This window comes from Rutidosis leptorrhynchoides, chromosome 2 (assembly GCF_046630445.1).
Source record: "Rutidosis leptorrhynchoides isolate AG116_Rl617_1_P2 chromosome 2, CSIRO_AGI_Rlap_v1, whole genome shotgun sequence".
In the NCBI taxonomy this organism is placed as follows: domain Eukaryota; kingdom Viridiplantae; phylum Streptophyta; class Magnoliopsida; order Asterales; family Asteraceae; genus Rutidosis; species Rutidosis leptorrhynchoides.
Genome location: NC_092334.1, coordinates 196,532,881 through 196,560,198, shown reverse-complemented (window position 1 = coordinate 196,560,198; position 27,318 = coordinate 196,532,881). Strand labels below are relative to the sequence as shown.

The 27,318-nt window shown below is 31.4% G+C and overlaps 1 long non-coding RNA gene across 1 annotated transcript; it reads right to left on the bottom strand.

Annotated features, from left to right (window-relative positions):
* Window positions 1-24,540: 24,540 nt before the first annotated feature.
* Window positions 24,541-27,075, bottom strand: LOC139891630 (uncharacterized). The gene is made up of 4 exons (XR_011773743.1): window positions 26,901-27,075; window positions 25,825-25,922; window positions 24,896-25,313; window positions 24,541-24,825 (listed from the first exon to the last, which is right to left on the bottom strand). It is a non-coding gene; the product is annotated as an uncharacterized lncRNA (long non-coding RNA).
* Window positions 27,076-27,318: the final 243 nt, after the last annotated feature.

Sequence of the window (27,318 nt, the reverse complement as noted above, 5' to 3'; positions counted from 1 at the left end):
TCCAACGCACCAAACAAGACAACCACCACCATCGAAGCTAAGTTCATGCAATTTCTCCCTCATTTCTATTTCTGTCTTGAACTTACAATCAACATCAACCAAATGCCATTATGATACAACTGTTACAACTAAGAATTATTTCTGTTTTGAAGTTCGAACACCACGCAAACTTATCATTGTTTACTATTTGTTTTCATTCCTTCTGCTCGAAGTAAAAGGCTGTTGTTGCAGCTTGTAAAATTAGCTCTTACAAGACAAAAGTTACTGCAAAAGGTATACTTTATTCGATTGAGAAACAAGGCTATTTAGCCGATACAAAAATAGGAAGATAAACGTGCCAGGCTTATTATTAAGGATCATGACTTACAATCAAGACTACCAAAGCAATTACTGTCCAACGTCTACTAGCTTCTAAAGACTCGGACCAAAACCAACAACTTTTGTTCTACAACAACTCTTTTTCTATACCTTTCTTTATTCATCAAGCATCACCATCAAATAACCCACTTGCCAACTTATTAGTTAGTGCAGAATATACTAACTTATTATGCCCATCGATTTTCCTGATTAGCGAATATATGGGAGGACAATTCAAATCATGTGGCCACACCAATACACTAGAAATCAACCGACATTTACTTTTCTTTCCACTATCATGAACCCCACTTCAATCATCCTAACCCACTTGTGCAAATTGTCAATTAGATATTATAGTGCCTATTGTTTTGGTTCTAAATTAAAAAGGCCACACGAATTTATGTTGCTCTTTGGGCTACTATTCGAAGTCTTTTAAACACCAACGACATCTCACAGATTGTGATTTGGGCTTGTTAACTTGCTTTTTGGGCTTCCATATATTTGATATCCTGGGCCATATTAAAACAACTTGTAATAATGATAATGGTGTTGTTAAAGCATAATCGAATGATAATAATAAAATGTACACGAAATGATGGTAAATATGATTCGTGATAATGATAAAAGGCAATGGTGAAATAACAAGGATGATGAGATGTACGTAAATGATGATAGTTCTAGTATGACGATGATGATAATATTTATATTATATCGATGATGTTAAGGTGATGGGGAGGAGGTGATAAACGATGGTATAGTGATTTAAGATAATGAATGATATGATGATACATAATAAAAGATGATGATGATGTTAAGATATCAAATATGTTGATGATGTTATGATGTCAAAGGTACTATGATGATGATGTGATTACCGTATGATGATGATGGTATTATATAGATACGAGTTAGATGTTGAGGATGAAGATTAGGAACGATTACGTATTTAACGAGTAGAAGATGAAGATGAACTAGTTAATCATGCGGGTTAATACCAAAACAAGTCGTTAGTTCATTGGTTTAAAGGTGTTAACGGGTTAGCGGGAGGTCGCGGGTTCAAACCCGAACTTGAGCATTTTTTTAAGGACTAGTTCTTTGAGGTAGTTTACTTATTACTCATTATTATTATTATTATTATTATTATTATTATTATTATTATTATTATTATTATTATTATTATTATTATTATTATTATTATTGTTATTATTGTTATTATTAATTATTATTATTATTAGGTTATTACAAATATTAAAAATATAATTATTAGTATCATTCATACAATTATTATTATTATCATTATTATTATTTTTCTTAACATGATTTTTATATAATTTTATTTACATTACTTTTATTATCATTATCATTATTATTATCATTAATATTATTATTTTTACAGTATTATTATTACTATAAACAAAATGGCTATTATTATTATCAAAATTATTTTTTTCATTATCACTATTAAGATTATTATTATTAATGTACTAAATAAATATTATTTATATATATGAAAAATATATTTACTACATATAACATAACTATATTAATACTTTTATAATAAATATTAATAAATGTAATTACTTAGGGTATTAATAAAACAAATAATTAAAATGACAATTAAATCACTAATGATATATAAGTTTGTTCGATTACCATTTTATGTGTGTGTATATATATATATATATATATATATATATATATATATATATATATATATATATATATATATATATATATATATATATATATATATATATATATATATATATATGATATAGGTTCGTGAATCCGAGGCCAAACCTACACTTGTTCAATGACGTCATATGTATTTTTACTACGAAATACAGTATTGTGAGTTTCATTTGCTCCCTTTTTAAATGCTTTTGCAATATATATTTTTGGGACTGAGAATACATGTGCTACTTTTATAAATGTTTTACGAAATAGACACAAGTAATCAAAACTACATTCTATGGTTGGATTATCGAATCGAATATCACCCTTTTTAGTCTGGTAATCTAAGAATTAGGGAACAGAAATCCTAATTGACGCGAATCCTAAAGATAGATCTATTGGGCCTAACAAACCCCATCTGGGTTACGGATGCTTTAGTACTTCGATTTATCATATCCGATGAGAGTCCCGGAATGATGGGGATATTCTAGATACATTTTTGTTAATGTCGATTACCAGGTATTCACCATATGAATGATTTTTAATTCGCGGGTTACGCATATTATTTTTGTACTCGGGTTACGTGTACAATTAAATATCTAAAAATCTTGTGGTCTATTAAAAATGATGGAAATGAATATTGATGATAAACTAATGAACTCACCAACCTTTTGGTTGACATTTTAAAGCATATTTATTCTCAGGATTGAAAGAAATCTTTCGCTGTGCATTAGCTCATTTTAAGGATATTACTTGGAGTCATTCATGACATATTTCAAAAGATGTTTCATTCGAATCGTTGAGTTCATCAAGATTATTATTAAGTCATTTATAGTTGGATATTATGAAATGGTATGCATGCCTGTCAACTTTCGATGTAAAGAAAGTTTGTCTTTTAAAAACGAATGCAATGTTTGTAAAATGTATCATAGAGGTCAAGTACCTCGCGATGTAACCAAATGTAATGTATTCATTTAGATGGATTAGGACGGGTACATTATAGTTGGTATCAGAGCGGTGGTCTTAGCGAACCAGGTCTTGCATTAGTGTGTCTAACTGATAGTTGTTTAGATGTATTAGTGAGTCTGGACTTCGACCGTGTCTGCATGTCAAAATTTTTGCTTATCATTTCGTGTCGAAAATTACCTACTTATCATCCTTGGAAAATTATCTGCTTACCATTCTTAGTCTAGACACATCTTAGTGTATTGATTGCATGAATAGTGTATAGACAAAATTCATATCTTAGCGTATCCGTTACTGTAAACTATGCCTAGTATATTCTGTAAATTCCTCCGTAATCTACGAAATCTTTTGTTCTATATATATAGATACTCTATATAATTAGAATACCATCCGATAGCCGGAAATCATTTCTTATCGAAAAATTCTTTATTCAATCGTATGAAATGGAACTCACCACTAGTTCAAGTCCCTCGGATTCCGACAAGGATATTCACCTAAGCTCCGAAAACAGTATGACCGGAATGAACCAACCAATTAGCCATCATCAATTCTGGATGAATTGGGGATGGGTTCGTGGTCAACTTAATCAATGGAGACGTGAAGAAGGCGATCCTTTCCACCAACCAAATTTCTCTCTTGACGAAGAACCTGAAGCACTTACCGGCGAACCTGTTCGAGACACCATTTTCTCTTTCGTTTCCAGAGTATCTCGCCACGACTATATCATAACTCAGATTCAAAACCTTATTCGTCTGCTCGTTCTAACCGTCAACCATCCCGGAGTAATAGAAGAAGTCATCAAAATTCGTGCCCAAGTTGTAGCCTTAGAAAATATAGTGCAAAACGTACCAGCTTCAGCAACATCACCGGCACCAACTGTACCACCAACAACATCCGCATTCCAAGCCTCAACATCACACACCTCAACCTCTTAATCGATACCTCGATCATAATCCTCGTTTGACATGGCGACTATGTAATTTCTAAACTTTTGGAGATTATATATTCTTGTTTTAACGGAAAACCAAACGAGTTTAATATCATATTGACTCATTAAAACCATAATTACATCTGAAGACAATATATATGTAAGTATATTTTCATAAAGATCGTAATTAAAAATTCTTTTGTACAAATTGTTAATGGTGAAAATATTTAAATGGGTAGGTAATACCCGAGGAATATTTAGATCTCACATTAACATGTTACACTGTACATTCTTCAAATCCGATTCAACGGTCATTTACTATCCTATATACAACCACAGATATACGTATTCGTTCACCAAAGAATAACCATTTTCATTTCAATTCAATTTCATATACTAGTTTCTGCCGATCAAAATCCAAGTCAAGATTTGACAAGTGGCATAAAGAAGAAAATAATGGATAAAATAAAACTGATTAGTAACCAATTAATTAACTACGTAAAATTTCTTCATCATCTTCTAATCTTAAATATTTTAAATTCTAAGATTATATATTGCACCATTGGACTACTAACATTGGTCTACTAATCTTGGACAGTTAAAAAGTATTAAAAGAGTAGGAAATATTAATTACAACACATTTTGACTTAAAAGATCGTAAATAAATTACATCTACTACAGTTAAATATTTCGTCAAGTTTGCCACTTGATTTCATCTTAACATCCTTTGTATCTTGATGATTACAATCAGCGTTTAATCATCTAAAAACACAATTCTCTTGAAACCACCTCGGATTGATAACCGATGATTCAGATATCATAGCATTAAATGCAGAGGAAATAGAAAAATTGTAGATGATCTAAATGGCCAAAAGTTTGATGATAAAGAATGGAATGTTGGGAACGCTCGATAGAAAATTTAGTACTGAAATACGGATTGAGAAAACCATGAAGGAGATCAAGGACAAATACAAGGGACATATCCTATATTCAAATAATTCAGGTAATACTGTATCCGACGAAACCTTCAACGAATATCTTGCTCCGGATTCATGTTAAAATCTTACGGAAAATCTTTCTTCATCAACCTTCGAACTTAGAAATTCCAAAATATCATCATAAATATCCTCGATATTTCTGAGGATATTTTCATAAGTATTCTTGTCCGAAATTATATACCTCTTCGTGCTTTCTATATTTCATTATATTGGAAACTTCTGAAAAATCTAAGTATAAAGTATGAATGAATTCTGGAGAAGTGTTAAGAAGTTGAGCATGAGTTAGTTTAATAAAATGACACTTGGCTAACGTGATTATATTATAGTAAGTCATGCTGAAGTTCTAATGAAACATGATGATTCACAGACCCTACCGTCATCATGTGCCATGTTACACGACTTTTTCATTCTGTTTCACCTCCGAACATATCAAGAAAATATATTCTTGATAGTTCTATCCTCGGTAAATCTGGTAATTTGACAAATCAAATCGTGAGAATACGTTTCTTCATGCATAGAACGTTATAATCATTCGAAACTCTATATCTACGAATCCTGGATCATTACTTGCTTTACATAAAGTCGAAAAGAGAAAACAAAAGCATGAAGCTCCAGAATATAAAGGAAAATATAAAGAACAATAACAACACAGAAATTACAAACCGTGTATATCAATGCGTATAGCAATAAAAATACACTAGAGAATTAGGAATATTATAATCCCAAGAGCGTAGTAGAAGTGAAAATATTTTTCTGGTGAAAGATAGAAAAGAAGAATGACTATATATATGGTTAATATAATAACAAGGATCAATACGAGATTGAGTATATCAACAGATCTGTTGAAAGTATGAATTGGGAAAGAAAACAAAGGAGTGGTGAAAATAATGGAACGGAAGAGACGAATTTATAAGTAAAATATCAGGCATAGCAATTGAGACATATGATCGCATTTAATTAAAGAGGATCCTAATTTCCTTATTCACCGAAGAACCGAATCTTATACAGATTTCGAAAGACTTCTTTAAATTCCTTGAATTTCAGAAATCCACCGCGATTACGTCAAATGCTAAGGCGAATCTTTATTTCTTCATCTCACTCTTTTGTGATAGCTTCACTCGTACTCTTCGAGTAATCAAATTATCTTATCCATATTACCCAACAGTGATAAAACTATATTTATTAGCTCATATTCGTCAGGAAAACATTCTTATTGTTAGCCATGATGATCTCTATCAAATTTTGGGACGAAATTTCTTTAACTGGTAGGTACTGTGACGACCCGAAAAATTTTGACCAATTTTAAACCAAACTCTCGATACGATTTAATATTTTTGACACGATAAGTAAAGTCTGTTAGGTTGAGTCTCAAAATTTTTGAACTATTTCATATATTCAATTGACCTTCAACTATTTCTGACGATTCACGAACAACTGTTTGTAATTAGATATGTATATATATGTATATGTATTATAACTTGAATTACACTAATAAACTGTTATATGATTTAGTTGTTATGTAAAATAACTTGCAATATAATTAAATCTATCATAAGCATATATATATATATATATATATATATATATATATATATATATATATATATATATATATATATATATATATATATATATATATATATATATATAATCATAATCAATATCTATTAAATAGAATGTACAAATGAATAAAATAAACAATTACATGATATAAACTTAACTTCTCAATTTAAGTTAAAGCATATAATTTAACAACTATTAAACATTAAAAAGTTAAATAAGTGTTTTAATTGGTTAACCTTCACTATCTGCTTTCTACAAATTTTGTTTCTTCTCTTTTCTTGATTGATTCCTAATCTTGGTACATAACAAATTAAAATCACGGGATGATTAACTATTAATACTTTGAGTTGTATTATTATAAGAAAAATGGCTGCCTTTGTAATTGAACATGTGGGAGTTAGGATTCTTGAAGTGAAAGTGTCACTGTTATTAATTGATCTTCACTATTCTTAATTGATTGAATATGTATCCGTGATTTAAGTAAGACACCATCTTTATTATTGAATGTGATTACTGAGTTTGTTAATACTAATTTTGGAGATTCATATCCCCACATCATATTCCTACTACCATATGATATTCGATTACTTTTCGGTTACCAATTCTTTCCAAATTGATTGATATGGAGTGCAAGAAGTTAACAAACACTTCAACCCCACTTCTTTTGTGCTTTTCCAATTCCTGTTTCACTTGGGATCAATATAATCAACCTTTCTATCTATCTTAATCCATATATATATACAAGGATGAACTAGCACAAATTAACCATCTATCTCTCTGTTTCATTTCTATTTATAAACAAGAACACCCTTTTAATTTGCTACTAATGGTGATCGACTAGATCATCTCTCCTACCACACCATCAATCACAACCACAACCATAAACTAACCGCTATTATGCTCTAGTCGAACTAAGCATCTTTCTTTACATGAAATCAACTATAATACAACTACAAGATACATCGTGTGTTGCATGATTATCCAGCTGGGTTCAGTTTCAGTTTCAATCCCTGGTACGATGACTGAACTATCTATCTCTCTCATCTTTAAACGTAGTTTGAACCAATGAACCATCACACCCACCCAACACATCTTTGTTTTCTACTTCCATTTTCTGGCCGAGCAAATCATCTAAACAAACCATCATCCTTCTTGATTGATCCCAACTTCACAACCACCCTTCACCACTCACCACTTAGGTTTGCAGCTGCTATGCTATGTGTTGTCTAAGAAAAAAATCGGAACCACATCGACGACCCATCATCAAAATTTTGTTCCTTCGTGTGATGACCCGGAAATTTCCAACCAAATTTAAACTTGAACTTTATATGAATTCGACACGATAAGCAAAGTCTGTGAAATTAAGTCTTAAAATTTTGAACTATATTCATGAGATCATTTGACCTTTGACTATCCCCGACAATTCACGAACCAGTGTGTGTAAAAAAATGTAAATATATATAATTATTATCAATAAAATTAATATTATTAGTAGCATTAATAATATTAACATTTTTATTATCATTATTAAAATCAGTGTTAGATACATTATTATAATTAAAAGATTATATATAAATATGAAAGTTGATATATATAAATGGATATATTATTATTATTATTATTATTATTATTATTATTATTATTATTATTATTATTAACATTATTAATAATATTAGTATAATTGGAATTATTGTTATAAATGATATTAGTGTTATATATTACATAATAATTTCTATCATTATCATTAGTAATAATATTATTTGTATTGTTATTATTTATAATATTAAAGTGTATTATTATTATATTTACATTATTAATAAGATTAATTATAATCTATAAATATAATTATATAACAATATATACAGGTTATAATTAAATATATATATATATATATATATATATATATATATATATATATATATATATATATATATATATATATATATATATATATACAAATAAATACATGTAAGATTACGTATTCTGATTTATATCATTATCAAACTATGTTGTAAATTGTTTTATAACAGCAACCTGGTACAATTTAAACCCAATTAGTCTTGGTAACAAACAGTTTCAGTTTTGTTCGATTGTTCTTTTTTCTAAAAGTTCCTCTAACAGGATTTGGAATTTCCCAATCAAACAAACAAATAAACAATAATTTAGCTGAGTTGGTTACATTTACATCTGTTAACCTCTATGTAGTACTCCACTATCACCAACAATGATAACCACAAAACCATATAATTTATCACCACTTTTCATATTTCTCTCTACTTCATGATCACCACCCCCGAGTACAATCACCTTGGACCACGACCACCTTCTATAAATATGTTTCGATGAACCCAAACCCATATCTCCATCACCAATGTATCAACTATCATCACCAAACTGCATTCTTTTTTTTTTTTGATTTCTTTCTTCTTCTATCAAGCACAAAAACCATCAACACCTTACACCCACACCACGAGACCACCACACTCGTTGAGAACCGCCACAATCAATTTACACAACACATCTCTCTCACTTCTTCTCACTCTAACTTGATCATGAAACAAACCATGATCTCCATAACCACCTCCATCACTGTCATCGTCTTCCACTCTCTCCCTTATCTCTTTCTATTTCATTTATTATTCGTGAACAATAAAACCCAAAATTTCTGACATGTTGCTGTTTTTTTCTGAAGTATTTCACCACACAACCATCATCACAAACCATCAAATGCTCATGAATTTTGCTCAACAAATTCCTTTCTTTTGTTTCTGTTGATCGACAAAGCCCAACACCCATTACTAATTCCATTTTCTTCTCCTTTATTGTTTCCTTTGTGAACTCTTCATTATTTCTAATAGGTACTGCTATTTCTATATATTTTTTTGTCACGATGATCAAACAACCCAATCGCCATCACTTCATCGACCCACATGAAACCTGCTACTATACTTCTTTCTATATAAACCATCATCTTCTAACAACATTAAACCGTTACAGCTACAATTGTATGGATCTTTCTTTTGTTCAATTACTATGTTAACAAAGGTGGTTTTATATGTTAAAGAAAGGAGGAGACCATGTCCACTATATAAAGTTTGCAACTTGGTTATATAATACTCCAATATGTACAACACATGATTAAAGCTTAAGAATGTGATAGAGGCCGACATACTTGATAAACCCCACTAGAATATGTTGGTTCTTTTTGTATACCGAGATTATTATTATTATTATTATTATTATTATTTTGTTCTTCTCTTAAACGTATCACTAGGGGTGCCGAACTGGTGGACTTCAAGTAGAACTAGGCTAACGGTTATTGGGTTTAGCTAATCTTGTTCTTAAACTTGGCCCGTGGTTGTTAATTATGGTTGGGCCGAAGGAACTTGGGTTAGGGAAATAGTGAGACGAATGATTCCTTTGGATAGTAACTACCTCTTCAATGCTGTTGGGTTATGTCTTGGATCATGATAAAAATAAGATAGAAAGTAGTATAGTTAGACAAGTTAGATGTTGATAAGTGATAATATAATATGATAACGGTGATTATAATCTAAATGATGGCAACGATGATATAGATAATGATTTGATAATGATAAAGAAACTGTGACTAGATGATCGGGAGAGGGAGAATGATGATATATATATGATACATAATGGTTGTGAAATAATTGGGGTATGAAGATGATGATACAAAGGTGGAAACAGAAAAGAAGATAAAATAATTTAAAATCCTAAATAAATCAAAAAGTAAGCAATGGCTCAATGGTTCAGGGTGTTGTGTGATATACTAGAGGTCAGGGGTTCGAACCCAGGCTGTAGCAAAAAAAATTTTTGAAAAAGAAGAAAAAGGGGAAACTGTATTACACGAGTTAAAATGAAATAATCTAGGAGTTCAATCAGCAATATTAGAATAGAGGAGTGGTTTAGGATGTTGATGGGTTAGCGAGAGGTTGCGGGTTTAAGCCTTGGAAAATGCAGTTATTTATTTTTGGAGCTTATTTTGAGGTAGTTATCATATTTATTATTATTATTTTTATCACTATTATTATTATTATTATTATTATTATTATTATTATTATTATTATTATTACTATAAAAATTATTATCAATATCATTATTAGTATTATTATCATTATTTTAGTAATATCATAATTATTATTTTAACAAATAAAAGATATTTATATAAAAATATAAATTACTACATATATCATAAGTATATCTAAATTTACTATTTTAATATAAAAGAAACATTTATAGATAAATATATAATAATTGAAATGATATAAAATAAAAAATAAAATCACTAATAATTATATATATATTTGTTCGATTACCATTTCATGTATTAATATACATGATTGAATATAGGTTCGTGAATCAGAGGCCAACCCTACACTTGTTAAATGTCGTCATATGTATTTTTACTACCAAATACAATAATGTGAGTTCATTTGATTCTATTTTACTCTTTACATTTTTGGGACTGAGAATACATGCGCTACTTTTACAACTGCTTTATTAAATGCTTTGAAATACATTTTGAATTGCGAATACATGAAATGATTTTATAAATGTTTGACGATATATACACAAGCAAAACATTCCTCGAATGAATTATGTGGACGTGATAATTGCCACCATTGAATTATGTGGACGTGATAATTGCCACAATTGATATGAATTTTTTTCCCCTGATTATTATTGCTTGGTAACCTAAGAATTAGGGAACATCACTAATTTTGAGAATTAGTGCACGCCTAATTGACGGAATCCTAAAGGTAGCTACCGAGTTTAACACCCCCACCCAGAATGTTCACTAGATGGAAGAGCTAGTGGGCGTGGTGTTTAGTACTTAGAAGATTATATATTATACAGACGAGATGTTCTGTTTTGGGGATATTATTGATGCGCATTATATGTTAAGGTCGGTTACCAAGCCAAGCAATGAATGAAAAGTGAATGTTATGTATCAAGAGAATGATTTTTATACACAGCTTATGTGTATGATATTTTGTACACGAGATATGTTTACGGTTACTAAGATTTATGAAAAATGGTTTCATACACGAGAAATTTGTATTGTATTTAAAAGATATTGCATGTACATTACAAGTGGGTATAGGATTCGGGCCCATTTGTACCATGTAGCATTTAAATCTTATGATATATCAAAATGATAAATTTTATTGTTTTATGATAAACTTATGAACTCACCAACCTTTTGGTTGACACTTGAAAGCATGTTTATTCTCATGTATGAAAGAAACCTTCCGCTGTGCATTAGCTCATTTTAAAGACATTATTTGGAGTCGATCATCGCAATAAGACCAGATGTTGGTGACTTCGTCCAGATGGATTAGGACGGGGTATGACACTTCGTGGCTATTTCTGTCTAACACACCAAACAAGACAACCACCACCATCGAAGCTAAGTTCATGCAATTTCTCCCTCATTTCTATTTCTGTTTCGAACTTACAATCAACATTAACCAAACGCCATTATGATACAACTGTTACAGCTAAGAATTATTTCTGTTTTGAAGTTCGAACACCACGCAAACTTATCACTGTTAACTATTTGTTTTCATTCCTTCTGCTCGAAGTAAAAGGATGCTGTTGCAGCATGTAAAATTAGCTCTTACAAGACAAAAGTTACTGCAAAAGGTATACTTTATTCGATTGAGAAACAAGGCTATTTAGCCGATACAAAAACAGGAAGATAAACGTGCCAGGCTTATTATTTAGGATCATGACTTACAATCAAGACTACCAAAGCAATTACTGCCAATGTCTACTAGCTTCTAAAGACTCGGACCAAAACCAACAACTTTTGTTCTACAACAACTCTTTTTCTATTCCTTTCTTTATTCATCAAGCATCACCATCAAATACCCCACTTGCTTACTTATTAGTTAGTGGAGAATATACTAACTTATTATGCCCATCGATTTTCCTGATTAGCAAATATACGGGAGGACAATTCAAATCATGGGGCCACACCAATACACTAGAAATCAACCGACATTTACTTTTCTTTCCACTATCATGAACCCCACTTCAATCATCCTAACCCACTTGTGTAAATTGTCGATTATATATTATAGTGCCTATTGTTTCGGTTCTAAATTAAAAAGGCCACACGAATTTATGTTGCTCTTTGGGCTGCTATTCGAAGTCTTTTAAACACCAACGACATCTCACATATTGTGATTTGGGCTTGTTAACTTGCTTTTTGGGCTTCCATATATTTGATATCCTGGGCCATATTAAAACAACTTGTAATAATGATAATGGGGTTGTTAAAGCATAATCGGATGATAATAATAAAACGTACACGAAATGATGGTAAATATGATTCGTGATAATGATAAAAGGCGATGGTGAAATAACAAGGATGATGAGATGTACGTAAATGATGATAGTTCTAGTATGACGATGATGATAATATTTATATTATATCGATGATGTTAAGGTGATGGGGAGGAGGTGATAAACGATGGTATAGTGATTTAAGATAATGAATGATATGATGATACATAATAAAAGATGATGATGATGTTAAGATATCAAAGATGTTGATGATGTTATGATGTCAAAGGTACTATGATGATGATGTGATTACCGTATGATGATGATGGTATGATATAGATACGAGTTAGATGTTGAGGATGAAGATTAGGAATGATTATGTATTTGACGAGTAGAAGATGAAGATGAACTAGTTAATCATGTGGGTTAATACCAAAACAAGTCGTTAGTTCATTGGTTTAAAGGTGTTAAAGGGTTAGGGGAGGTCGCGGGTTTAAACCCGGACTTGGGCATTTTTTTAAGGACTAGTTATTTGAGGTAGTTTACTTATTACTCATTATTATTATTATTATTATTATTATTATTATTATTATTATTATTATTATTATTATTATTATTATTATTATTATTATTATTATTATTATTATTGTTATTATTAATTATTATTGTTATTAGGTTATTACAAATATTAAAAATATAATTATTAGTATCATTCATACAATTATTATTATTATCATTATTATTATTTTTCTTAACATGATTATTATATAATTTTATTTACATTACTTTTATTATCATTATTATTATCATTAATATTATTATTTTTACAGTATTATTATTACTACAAACAAAATGGCTATTATTATAATCAAAATTATTATTATTTTTTTCATTATCACTATTAAGATTATTATTATTATTAATGTACTAAATAAATATTATTTATTTATAAGAAAAATATATTTACTACATATAACATAACTATATTAATACGTTTATAATAAATATTAATAAATGTAATTAATTAGGGTATTAATAAAACAAATAATTAAAATGACAATTAAATCACTAATGATATATAAGTTTGTTAGATTACCATTTTATGTGTTAATATATATATATATATATATATATATATATATATATATATATATATATATATATATATATATATATATAATGATATAGGTTCGTGAATCCGAAGCCAAACCTACACTTGTTCAATGACGTCATATGTATTTTTACTACGAAATACAGTATTGTGAGTTTCATTTGCTCCCTTTTTAAATGATTTTGTAATATATATTTTTGGGACTGAGAATACATGCGCTGCTTTTATAAATATTTTACGAAATAGACACAAGTAATCGAAACTAAATTCTATGGTTGGATTATCGAATCGAATATCACCATTTTTAGTCTGGTAATCTAAGAATTAGGGAACAAAAACCCTAATTGACGCGAATCCTAAAGATAGATCTATTGGGCCTAACACACCACATCCGGGTTATGGATACTTTAGTACTTCGATTTATCATATCCGATGAGAGTCCCGGAATGATGGGGATATTCTAGATGCATTTTTGTTAATGTCGATTACCAGGTGTTCACCATATGAATGATTTTTAATTCGCGGGTTATGCGTATTATTTTTGTACTCGGATTACGTGTACAATTAAATATCTGGAAATCTTGTGGCCTATTAAAAATGATGGAAATGAATATTGATGATAAACTAATGAACTCACCAACCTTTTAGTTGACATTTTAAAGCATGTTTATTCTCAGGATCGAAAGAAATCTTTCGCTGTACATTAGCTCATTTTAAGGATATTACTTGGAGTCAATCATGACATATTTCAAAAGACGTTGCATTCGAATCGTTGAGTTCATCAAGATTATTATTAAGTCATTTATAGTTGGATATGATGAAATGGTATGCATGCTTGTCAACTTTCGATGTAAGAAAGTTTGTCTTTTAAAAACGAATGCAATGTTTGTAAAATGTATCATATAGAGGTCAAGTACCTCGCGATGTAACCAAATGTAATGTATTCGTCTAGATGGATTAATATGGGTTATTACAGAAATAAAGGCTTTTGATTTTAAAAATAGACATAATAAGGAAATCATGACAAGTTAAAACACCAAAAACCATTAAGGAATCATTGAGATATAGTCCCATCTAGTTGACATAAGATTTTGTTGTAGTCAGAATTTGGTCTAAAACTTCAATTCTAAAAACTAGGTTAATGAAATCATGGAGGTTATTCCTTTTGAGAATAAGTACTTTTATGTGTCTTAAGATCTCTGTAATAATCTTGAGTCAAACAAATATATTTTGCTATTTTTAAACTTGCCTAGGAACTTATAGTGTAAATCTAAACTGTTTTACACACTTGTAAAAGAGTGAAATTTTGACCAACTTATATTTTGAGTATAGAGGCTAACCTTACATGGTATGAAACTTTACTAAAAGTGATTTCCAGAGATGTTAATATCATCTTAAATGGATGTCTAGATTAATAGAAACACTTAAACTAATATTATGGTAAAACTAGTCAAAACAGTCAACACTTAATACTATGAACTATGTAACCTTTGAAATCGAGAATCGAAATGGACATGTAAGATTATTTAAGAAATTGATCTTAGACCTAACCTAAATACTATATTAAATGGTATGACCTCTGAACACATAATATTCATTAGGTCTCGATCCCGGATCACCGTGAAACGTTTAAAATCGCACTTTCTGAGCTTCGCACCGTGTTGTATCAATTGTGAGTTTGTAGCCCCCTTTTTTAATCGTTTTATAATCATTTTGGTGTGAGAATACATGCTTAATGTTTTAAGACATGTTTTATGTTTTCCAAAACATGCGTACTATTTTACTACGCTTTATTTATAAAATTTGTTTTATAACATATTCTTATTATTAAATAACACTTTATGCATTTCGAAGTTTGTTATATGTGAGTTTTATGCTAAAAAGCCCTTAACTCGGTAGTATTAATTACAGTCATTTGTAAGCATGAATCACTAGAACAGATCTGTTAGGTTTGACAACTTTACCCTACCTTAACTGTGGTGCTAGTTACATTGACAAAATACATCTAGCATAATGTATAGTCCAATATAGGGTAAAGGAAATCATGTAGGATACTACATGTGGTGTTAAACGTTATTACCAAATGCTCATGAAACATATACACTTTGAAACTGTTTGGAAACCGTTTATGAATTTGATAACTGTGAAATCTTATAAACCGTGGAACTTTTTAATACCTTGATATGTTACGAACTACGAACTTATTTTCGTACTTGAAAGCTTGAGATCATATAACTTCTAAACTGTTTATGAAGTTGAGATTTTGTAATCTGTCTTACTATCAAAACATTTATGGACTCGAGAATATAATTTTTGTGTTACTATTTTAAACTATTTCAAACTGTTTGAAACTATGAAACTTTTGTAAATTTTATACGTTGTACAAAAACCTATGAACTCACCAACCTTTGTGTTGACACTTTAGTATGTTTATTCTCATGTACTTATTGCTTCCGCTAAAACTTTGTTGTTGCTTAGAGGTCAAGCCAAGCACTGGGACCAGAGTTAACATATGCGCCAATGGCAATTTTGGTGGGATGTTACATATGGGCTGCCTTAAACACTACTGTTAGTGTGTCAGATGATGATTTGAGACTTCTTACCAGAACTATCAAATTTGTTGAGGCAACACAACCCACTGCTGATATTCCTCAAGGAGAACCTGCTAGGTTTGAGTTTCAGTTTAGGGGGGTTAATGGATTAAGGAGGATTACAAAAGCTGATTTTAGGAGGATTTTTCAGCTTCCTCTTGTGCACAATTCTCCTACTTTTCCTTCTACTCAACAAATGATGAACTCTATCTTCCAGCTAGGATATAGTGGAGCCACCTCGGTTACACCTGCTAAGTGTCAAAAGAAGTACTTACACTTCAGGTGGTATGTGATCTTCTCGATCATTAACCGGTGTTTTTCGATGACAAGTAGTGGATCTGACAGCTTGATGGTCCCAATGCTGCAGCTTTTCTACTCATTCACTAGAGTAGAAAACCCAGATTATGCAGAACTACTATGGGATCTGATTCAGGATCAAGTGGACAAAGACATGGAGTGCTTATGTTCCTTGAGAAAGGTTTTTCTGTACCTTTATACATGATGCACTAACCACTTGTAGAAATGCTGATATTCTTGTTCCAGGTACACAGGGTATGCAGATGGTACGCTTCGCGGAGGTAAATATGAACACTCCGGTGATTTCTGACAATCCTTTCACGGCACCAATACCAGATTGGTTAGTGAGGTTGGCTAATCCCTTAGATGCCAAAATCCATGTATATTATCAGGCAGTAGGGATACCTCTCCTGAACCCAGCACAACAAGAACCAGTTAAACCAGCTGTGATTTCAGCCCCAGAGGTTGTAGAAGAACTCGTAGCTCAACCCGAACCAGCTTCCATCTCACTTAGGGTAAACTTGAAACGCCCCAGGGTTATCCGACCTTCTCAAACTGTGAGGATCACAGAGCCTAGTCCACTTAGGGATGACCCTACCATATTAGCTACACCTTAGGGGAGTGACACCGATTCTTTAACAACTGAGTCATCTCCTGAACTAACGAAGAAGAGGACAAGTTATAGCCCTGAGGAGATGATTCAGACTCCGCCAATCCAACGCGTAACTAGATCTAGGACTTCGACTCCTATCGTTCTCCCCACAGTTATTGAACTTATTGGTGATACGAATTAAGACTTAGAGCCAACTAGGTCACCTTCACCCATTTCCGTATCACATCCAATAATAACAGTAAGCCCTACACTAAATAAGGCTTCGGCTTCGGTAGGCAAGAGAGCTGAAAGCACGGATTGTAAAAAGACCAATCAGCCCATCCAACCTAATCAGTATTTAACAATAAATCCCACCATCAAAGGTGCTTCGGCATTTCAAAAGGTGCCTCTGCAGTAAAGTCTGCGTTGACTCAATCGATTGAGGAAACTCAATCATTGAAGTCTAGAACAGCCGAAGGGGAGCCGAAGAACCTTGAATAGGCACCCTGCATATCGACCGGAATTCCTCTTGATATACTTCATCCTAGTGATGTCGTATTTCCTCAATGTCCAACAGGGCCTAGAGGTCCGGCTTATCTTGATGAGGGAGATCAACCGCGTCTCATGGAAACAAATCAACATGACATTCCTTCAGGTAATCTATCAGACTTCCAGCAGACTGTTCCTTTGGTTCAAGAAATTGATCCATTGGTTCAAACCACTACTCATTCGGATCTTGATCTGGGTGAAGCGTCTTTAACTGAAAGCTATTTGCTACCTCATGGTATGTCAATGATTTCAGGAGTCAGAGATAGTAATATCTCTGCGAGGGCTAAACCAACAGGTAGTTCTTCTACTCTGTCAGAGTCCCATGAGACTAAAATCATGGAGGCGGATGATTTGAAAGAGTCTTCGCCGGTTACAACTCCGGTTGTTAACCAACCTCCATCAGATGCAGATAATCTGACTAGTAGTACGTATCAACCCACATACAAGAATAATACCACACAAATATCCTTACCTGCCCTCACGGCAACTCACACACTTTCACCGACATCACCGAAAACATCATCTGCGGCGGCTCCACCTGGTTACAATGTTGTTTCACCACTTGGGTCACCTTCTCGCACTGCACATGATGTCAAAGCTAAGGGGTATAAAATACTATAAAATTTTACAAGGAAATACTATTAAATGCAATACAATTTTACACAAGATATTTATTTATTTATAGAATGGATATACTTAAACCTTGCTACAACACTTATAGGCAGTGTACCTAATCGTACAGTATTGTAGTTTTTTAGTAAGTCCGGTTCGGTCCACAGGGAATCTTTTAAACAAAGCTTAACGCTATATTAGTTTTATTTTATAAAAATACAAATATATATATAAGTAATATTATTATTATAAAGGGGGGTTTTTACCGTTTAATGACCGGTTTGTTTATTTTAAAAACTTAAGTCGCAGTTAAAACCAAATATAAAATATTAAAAATAAATACAAGACTTAATTTAAAGCGTAAAATAAATAACGATAATGAAATTGCAATAAATAAAAGTGCAATAATTAGAAGTGCAATTAAATATAAAATAAAGGAAATTAAATATGAAATAAAATAATTATGCTTATTTAAACTTCCGTAATCATGATGTTTGACGTGTTGATTTTAGTTTTATGCCCATGGGTTAATTGTCCTTTGTCCTGGATTATTTAATATGTCCATCTGGTTTTTGTCCATAATAGTCCATCAGTCATAAATATAAAGTGCGAGTATCCTCGTCAAATTATCCTTATACCTGAAGTTAAATATTCCAACTAATTGGGGACTTAAACTGTAACAAGATTTTAATACTTTGTTTAATAATTTCACCAGGTTATCGACTGCGTGTAACCCAAGGTTTTAATACTTTGTTAACAATTATGCCAAGTGTCCTTGTACATAATTTCACCCCTGTTTTAATAATTCTAGTGGCTATTAATCCATTCCCGTGTCCGGTTAAATGAACGATTATTCGTACATATAAATATCCCGCCCATCGTGTCCGATTGAGTGTATATGGTTATTTATAGGGACGTCCAATTGTAAATCTTTATATTAAAATTAACAAACTATCATTTAGTTAAACAAATATAAAGCCCATTAATAGCCCATAGTCTAATTTCCACAAGTGTCGTTCTTTTGTCCAAACCCCAATTATGGTACAAAGCCCAATTACCCAATTTTAGTAATTAGCCCAACATCATGATTACTTCGTTTTAAATAAGCATCATAATAACTTAGCTACGAGACATTAAATTAAAAAGGTTGAACATAACTTACAATGATTAAAAATAGCGTAGCGTTACACGGACAGAATTTCGACTTACACCCTTACAACATTCGCTAACATACCCTTATTATTAGAATTAAAATTAAAATTAAAATTAAAATATAAATTATAAATATAAATATTACGTATAGATATAGAGAGGATGGATATATTGAATGATGCACCAAACACTCGATTTTATAGGACTTGTGAACTGGAAAAGATGCTCATGCGATCGCATGGAGTTTCTTCCTCCAGGCCATGCGATCGCATGGCCAGCTGGGGAGGCTCAAAAGTCTTTGTTTTTTTATGCCGACGGTTTTTAAATATAATATAATATATATATTAATTTTAAGAATTAATTATATATTATATTATATTCATGTACATAGTTGACTTGTAATTTTTAGTCCGTTGCGTCGAGCGTTGAGAGTTGACTCTGGTCCCGGTTCCGGATTTTCGTACGTCCTTGCGTACAATTTAATATCTTGTACTTTGCGTTTTGAATCTTGTACTCTTGTAATTCTGATACGTTTCTTATCAATAATTGGAACCTCTTTGATTGTATTTTGTACTTTTGAGCTTTTTGGTCGTTTGCATCTTCAATTCGTCGAATCTGTCTTTTGTCTTCACCTTTTATTATTGAACGAATATCACTTGTAAATAGAAAAATTGCAACTAAAAGCTTGTCTTTCTTGAGGGATAATGCTATGAAATATATGTTCGTTTTTAGCATTATCAGCACACAATTATGGTTTTCAATATCTCTCTGATAATGAGCTGGAGGCATTATATCTTGCTAAATTTTCTAAGCCAACAGATCTTGATGAAGTTCATGAGATGACGCTAATCTATATTGAACAGGAAAGAGTAGTGTTTCCTCTTTTACCGTGCATGCCACCTGGACCAATTCACATGCCTGATCATGATGGGTTCGATCCCGAAAATCTTCATGAGGGGGAGAATAGATATGGTTCTTATGGGTTCGGTGCTTTTCAACGCTCAACTTATGAAGCTGGTTCATCTAGTCAACATTGGGGAACTGATGCTGTGGTTGATATTTTCTATTCTGAAAGTGATGAGATTGAGGAGATTCAAGATGAATCAGTTAATCAAAGAGAAGGTGACTCATGAATGTTGATGATATTTTCTATTCTGAAAGTGATGAGATTGAGGAGATTCAAGATGAATCAGTTAATCAGAGAGAAGGTGACTCATGAATGTTGATGATTATGGATACTGTTGAACAAATAGAGGATACGTCAGCACCAGAAGATAAATGTAATTTTGATAACATCGAGGACATTCTGAAGGGGACGAGTGTTGTTAATGAATTCAATGAACATCAATTTATCAACATTACATCTCCAACTGAGGAATTTGGGATACATTTCGAGAAGGAGATTTTCTCAAATGGCGAAATAGATACTACGACACCTCCTAATCCTGATGTTCCTTTCCAAATATCAGAGATTGTTCTTGATCGTGATGCTGACTATCAACTAAGTGATGATGAGAAGGAGCTGATTCTTCGTTCACCATTCGTGGAACAACAAGCTTACAAGATTTATTGTGATTCTGATCTCATCCTTGCATCCTCTATGTGTGTTCTTGGTACTTAGAAATATCATAAGAAACCAGAATACCTTACAGCTTATCTGAAGGTTCGAAACAACTTTAAGTTGAATGAAGAGAAACTTCAAGAACAACAAAATTCAGAGATTAAAAGCATTAACAAGATCTTAATGATTAACAAGGATGGAGTGAAGATGTCACTTTTCTACGTGACGAGAATGGATGATGAGGACTATCAGTTCTCAGAGGCAGCTTTTGACAATATATAAATGGACGACATTATCTTCATCTACAATTACTTAACTAATTTGAATGAATCTGCGACAATATTTCATGCTACTGTAGTGAAGGCGGTTTACAAATTTATTCTTTATTCAATGAGATGGATGTCCGTTCATGACTTTCAGATGGGGTTAGAATTTGGGCATTAAAAGATTGGAATCAAACCACTGAATCAAATGATTGATGGATTGCGATACATGTCCTTACTTGAAGTAAGTGACTGTCCATATGGATTTGTGTTTGTCAACTCTCACTACATAAAGGTCTTCATCAGAGTCTCAGAATTAAGGAGATACTCAGACAAAATGTTGATGTATGCTTTTAAATATTTAAGATAGAGACTGATCAACAAATGCTATCCAACAGAAGATAGTGAGATAGTCAAATACATTCTCATAAGTTTGAAGAGTCGTCTCAAAACAAGGGTGAATATAAGGAGATATGAGAGACTTGGAGGATTCAAATCAAAGGTTCATTTCAGAGGAACAAAGTTCCTTTAGATGTTTCAAATAAGATTACATTGTAGTTTTCACATTTAACACTAAGGGGGAGATTGTTAGGACCCTGAAATGTGTATAGTGTTAATATGAAACAAGCTTATTAGATGGTTCCTTAGAAGAGGGCTATATAAGGAATCTTAGTAGTCCTAATTAGATAGCCATTACATTGTAAAAGAGTTTAAGAAGCTGTGGAATGTAATTTTATCGATTCTCTCTAATATCGAGTCTGTTCTTACCTTACCGAGTATCACTCAATCTATCGCATCTTCAATTCTCACTATGATCTGACCTATCATAATTGCATTACATAATACTTCGTAAGTGCTTATTTGTAAAATGTGTAAAGTTTTATGCTCATTTATAAAATGTAGAAACTTTATGTTTTTAATATCTATCTTCATTTGTTAAAAACAAAAACTTTTGTGCTCTTTTATAAAAATAAAAAAATTAATATTAATGTGTTAATTTATAAAAAACATTTGTGCAATATTATAAAAACCTAAAAATATACTATTTATAACATTATACCTTTTAGAAGAATGAGTAATAATAAAATAATCATCATAATAATAATAATAATAATAATAATAATGATAATAATAATGATAATAATAATAATAATAATAATAATAATAATAATAATAATAATAATAATAATAATAGTAATAATAATAAGAAATAATTGTGTCGTTGGTCCCTTCATTTTACCCCAAAAAGCTAACAGCGTTCCTCAATTTTTTTTTGGCTCACAGCGTCCCTTCATTATCACATTTTTCGATACCGCGTCCCTCCGTCAACTTTCTGTTAAAAAAGTCCGTTAAGTCATGCCATGTGCCTTGCATGTGAGGGTAAATTCATCTTTTTACTCTTTTCTTCACTAAAATCGAGGGACCACCGGCGCAAAAAATGAAAAATCATGAATTAGTGGATTTCAAGCCTTGAAGTCTTAATAAAATATGTTTCAAATGCATCATATAATGCTCGACAAACATCATCTTCTTCGAATTTTTCATATCAACTTCGAATTTGATCAAAAACTTTCTGTTGACTTTTTAATCTGAAGTTTGACTCCACAAATTCGAATTCAATACTTCGATTTGAGATCTGAGATTGTGCATAGAGCTTGGCGAAGATATTTGCAACAACTCTTCACTTTTACAATTCTCGATTTCTTTACAAAATGATCCAGCGACTAGAACGATTCGACTTTTCGATCGAAGACGGACTCGATCTGGTTCTCTACAATTTTGTTGATGTTACCTTCATCTGAAAAATCATCGAGTGTTCATTGAGATGTAAGGATCACGATTCAGTACTCAGTTGGATCTGAAATCATCATTTGTTGAATTTGAAATTTTTGAATTTATGTTGTTGATGAACACTGTAGCAATTTCAAAATCATGAATCTGTGAATTTGTAACTTATTCTTCTGAATTTGCGAATATGAAGATGATTATCATGAATTTGAACTCTGATTGTTTTTGGATTCATCGAAAGTTGATTTAAATTTTGATACTCATGAATATACATGTATAAGGTTTTGTGCAGTAGTAGTAAAAATAAATTTTAATGCTGGTACAGTAGTAGAAAAGTAATACTTGAATTGGAATTTGTGAATTTATTTTGATGTTATGATATGATTTTATGATGATAGGAATTGATGTTTGTGTATTTGTGTTTGAGGGTTTGAAGAATAATAATAAATCAAATATTTTATAAATTAAAAATATATAAATTATAAGATTTTTTATTTTTTGCGCCGATGGTCCCTCTATTTTAGTGAAGAAAAGAGTAAAAAGGCGAATTTACCCTCACATGCAAGGCACATGGCATGACTTAACTGACCTTTTTAACAGAAAGTTGACGGAGGGACGCGATATCTTAAAATGTGATAATGAAGGGACGCTGCGAGCCAAAAAAAACTTGAGGGACGCTGTTAGCTTTTTGAGGTAAAATGGAGGGACCAACGGCACAATTATTTCTAATAATAATAATAATAATAATAATAATAATAATAATAATAATAATAAAAGAAAGTGGGGAAAGACATAGTGGAGGTGCTTGTTTGTACATTTATAAAAGCTAGAGGTACAATTTTTTAATGCAAGAGGTGGATGTTATTCTTGATATTTGACATTTAGTGGGGGTAGAAAAATGCATTGAAAAGTTGTATATAGTGCTTTAGGGGTTGTACTTTTGTACTATTCATAACTCCTTTAGCTTTAAGATAGAGGAGGCAATATTATTGAACTATATCTTTTTATTTTACAATTTGATTTGATTTAATTTAGTTTAAGTAATTATTTTTCAGAAAAAAAACAATCACCGCCACATTTTTAAATTCTCTATATATAATACATAATATTAGTTAAATGGAAGGAAATTAAATGAAAACGGTGAGTCGGTTTCATACAAGAAACATGATAAATAACTAGAAGTTGGTCCCATACGAGCTTCGCTGCGTGTTTTAACTTTTGTCGTTATCGAGTTGTTTTAGTTGTTCATTGCTATGGACAAATAAAAGTTGTTTTATCAATTCATGTCTATACAATGGCTGCCTGATTATGCAGAACTTGCATATTCTTAATGCAGTAGCTGCAATTGCTCTACTTAGTTTATATACCTATTTTAAGTAACCAATTACATGGACTCCAACAATAGATGGATGTTCTTTAGTTGCTGGACTGAAGTAAACCAAAAGCTGTTGCAGGCTGTTCTTCCAAATATGGTTAATCCTTCTTATTGGATGGTTCTGGTTCATTGTTGCCTGTTACAATAGTATATGTGTTAATATGTGATGTTTGGTGCTATGGGTATCTTTTGGATCGAGTGAGTACCTGGTGCGTTGAACGGAGAGCGTTTTGCAGCGGTCTTCAGGCGTCACGTACCATAACTTACATGAATAAACCAACAGAACATCACCTTTTATGCTTCACTTTGCACAGAACGCGAATCAAAAAACATTTAGTCAATGGGCAACAATTCACTCTTTATTATCCATATATAGAAAGTAAAAAAAAATATACTTCAGTCTAGAGGGAAATAATATAAATTTTGTACCGAAATTTGACACAACAATTAAGTTTAATGTGTAACGAACCAAATCAATACAACAAACAAATAAATTTTATACCAGATTAGCTGTCATTACATATCCTATTCTTGCCTTTCAAAAAGAAAATCCTATTCAAGATCACCACCATCTTTCTTAGAAGTAATAAGCTTCTCTAAGGAAAGGGGTACATCATTTCCAACCTGCAAATAACAAATTATATATATTTTATACTCCTATTCTTGATATTTGTAGTATAAATTTATTAGGAAATATGCTTTGAGCATTGATATACTTGTATACCATTCATCTAAATACCTTTTGAGAGTTACCATCATCTTTACATATTCTGTCAGTTTCTCTTAGTACATGTTTAAAATCATATGTAAGTTTATAGTGAATAATACTTGAGCATTTACTATGCAACAAAATGGAAAGGTAGATCACAAATAATCTACTTATAAAGGAATGTTTTAACTGTACCACGTATACAACAATACACATCCATCGTTTCCTACATAGCGTTAAGGCATATAAACACCTGCTTTCAAATTCATAAAATTTAATAGACTACTAAGGTGAAGCAGTTCAGTATACCTATTTCTATATTTATTGAAGCATTTAATCAAACAGTTGGAGTGCAACAGGGGTATAAACCTGCATTTGTTGGTAAAAATAATTAATTAATTTAAAAAAACAAAACACTGCACTTACCTTATTAGCGATTTTGAATAAGATTTGGTAAGTCCATCCACTCTTACGTCAAACAGCTGTCCTTTACACTGCCATCCATCCACTCTTACCTTAAACAGCTGTCATATACAAACGGCATTAATATAAAATAATATAATAATTATTATTCATAACATAGCTTTTCATATTCGGGTTAAATTTTAATGGTAAAAACAATAAATTATTTTACAAAAACAAAAACATGCAGTAATCTAATGATGATTACCAATTAAAATTCCCATAAAATAGATGAAACAGTGCAAATTTAATTTACATAATTTACAGATCAAGGTTGTCAAGGTTGTTCAAACTAAAGTCACTTTATAACATTTTGGTCTAATAGGAACATATGACAAACTGTTAATCAAACTTTTAAGAACAACAACAATAACAACAAAACCCAATATCACATAAGTAGCGTGTGGGGAGGTGAGATGTAGACAATCATTCCCCTATCCTTGAATAAAAACAAGTCATTTCTCCACCCAGAGTGAAACACTCTCAAAAGTAGAGAAAGTCATCCCTCTCTAGGAATGTTAAACACAATGAAATGAACATAAACCTATCTAATACAGATTGTAGTCAAATGGACCAATTAATATCATAGCGTTAAGATCAATCAATCACGCATTAACAGATACATATCCTACAACGGCTGATATTAAGCAGTGGACAAAAGATGTACACTCCTCCAAGTGAAATATTAATCTTTATTCGGGCTTAACATAAACTTTGACTAATACACAACGTGTTAAAAGGTTACAAAGTAATATAATAGAATAAAGGTTAATCAACCACTCATGAAAACAAAAACACAACCTTCAACAACTGATCTCATTAAAAAAATATCATGAAGATAAGTATACAAAACTAATCTTTGTGTTGATTCGAAAAGGTAAAGTTGTGCACTTCTCGAAAATGATGGAAATCTAGCAAATTTGTGTAAATGAAATCCTAAGGTGTCTGATGGTTTGTAATTAGCCATTGAGCAGTCTGGCATACCGTAGGAAATTTGTTTACCTATCGAAGATCAAAACTTTATTGTGTTCATGACATACCGATGTGATTAGTATCGAATAGCTAAAAGTGTTCGTTCATTTCTTGGTTTGTCTGCTCTGCTAATTATGATGATGTCCTCTGGAACCATCTCGTCTTGATTCTCCATAAATCCGCTGTAAAATTGTGTGATATTTTATCGAACTTCGAGACAGATGTGACTACAACTCTGATATATTCAACATAATACTCAATTCTAAAATTGTAAGCTAAATCATATAATGGTAAACCATCATATTGGGGAAGAATGTTGGTTTATGCTTTTCAATAAGTGTTTTGATGATGACACATGCACATAACTAAAAGTGATGGTAGACATCTTGCATAAATATACAATTTCACTAATCCACATTTACTTTAGAAAAAGACCAAAACCAAAAAAAGCATAAAATGAAAACATAAGTCACATGTATGGTCCAT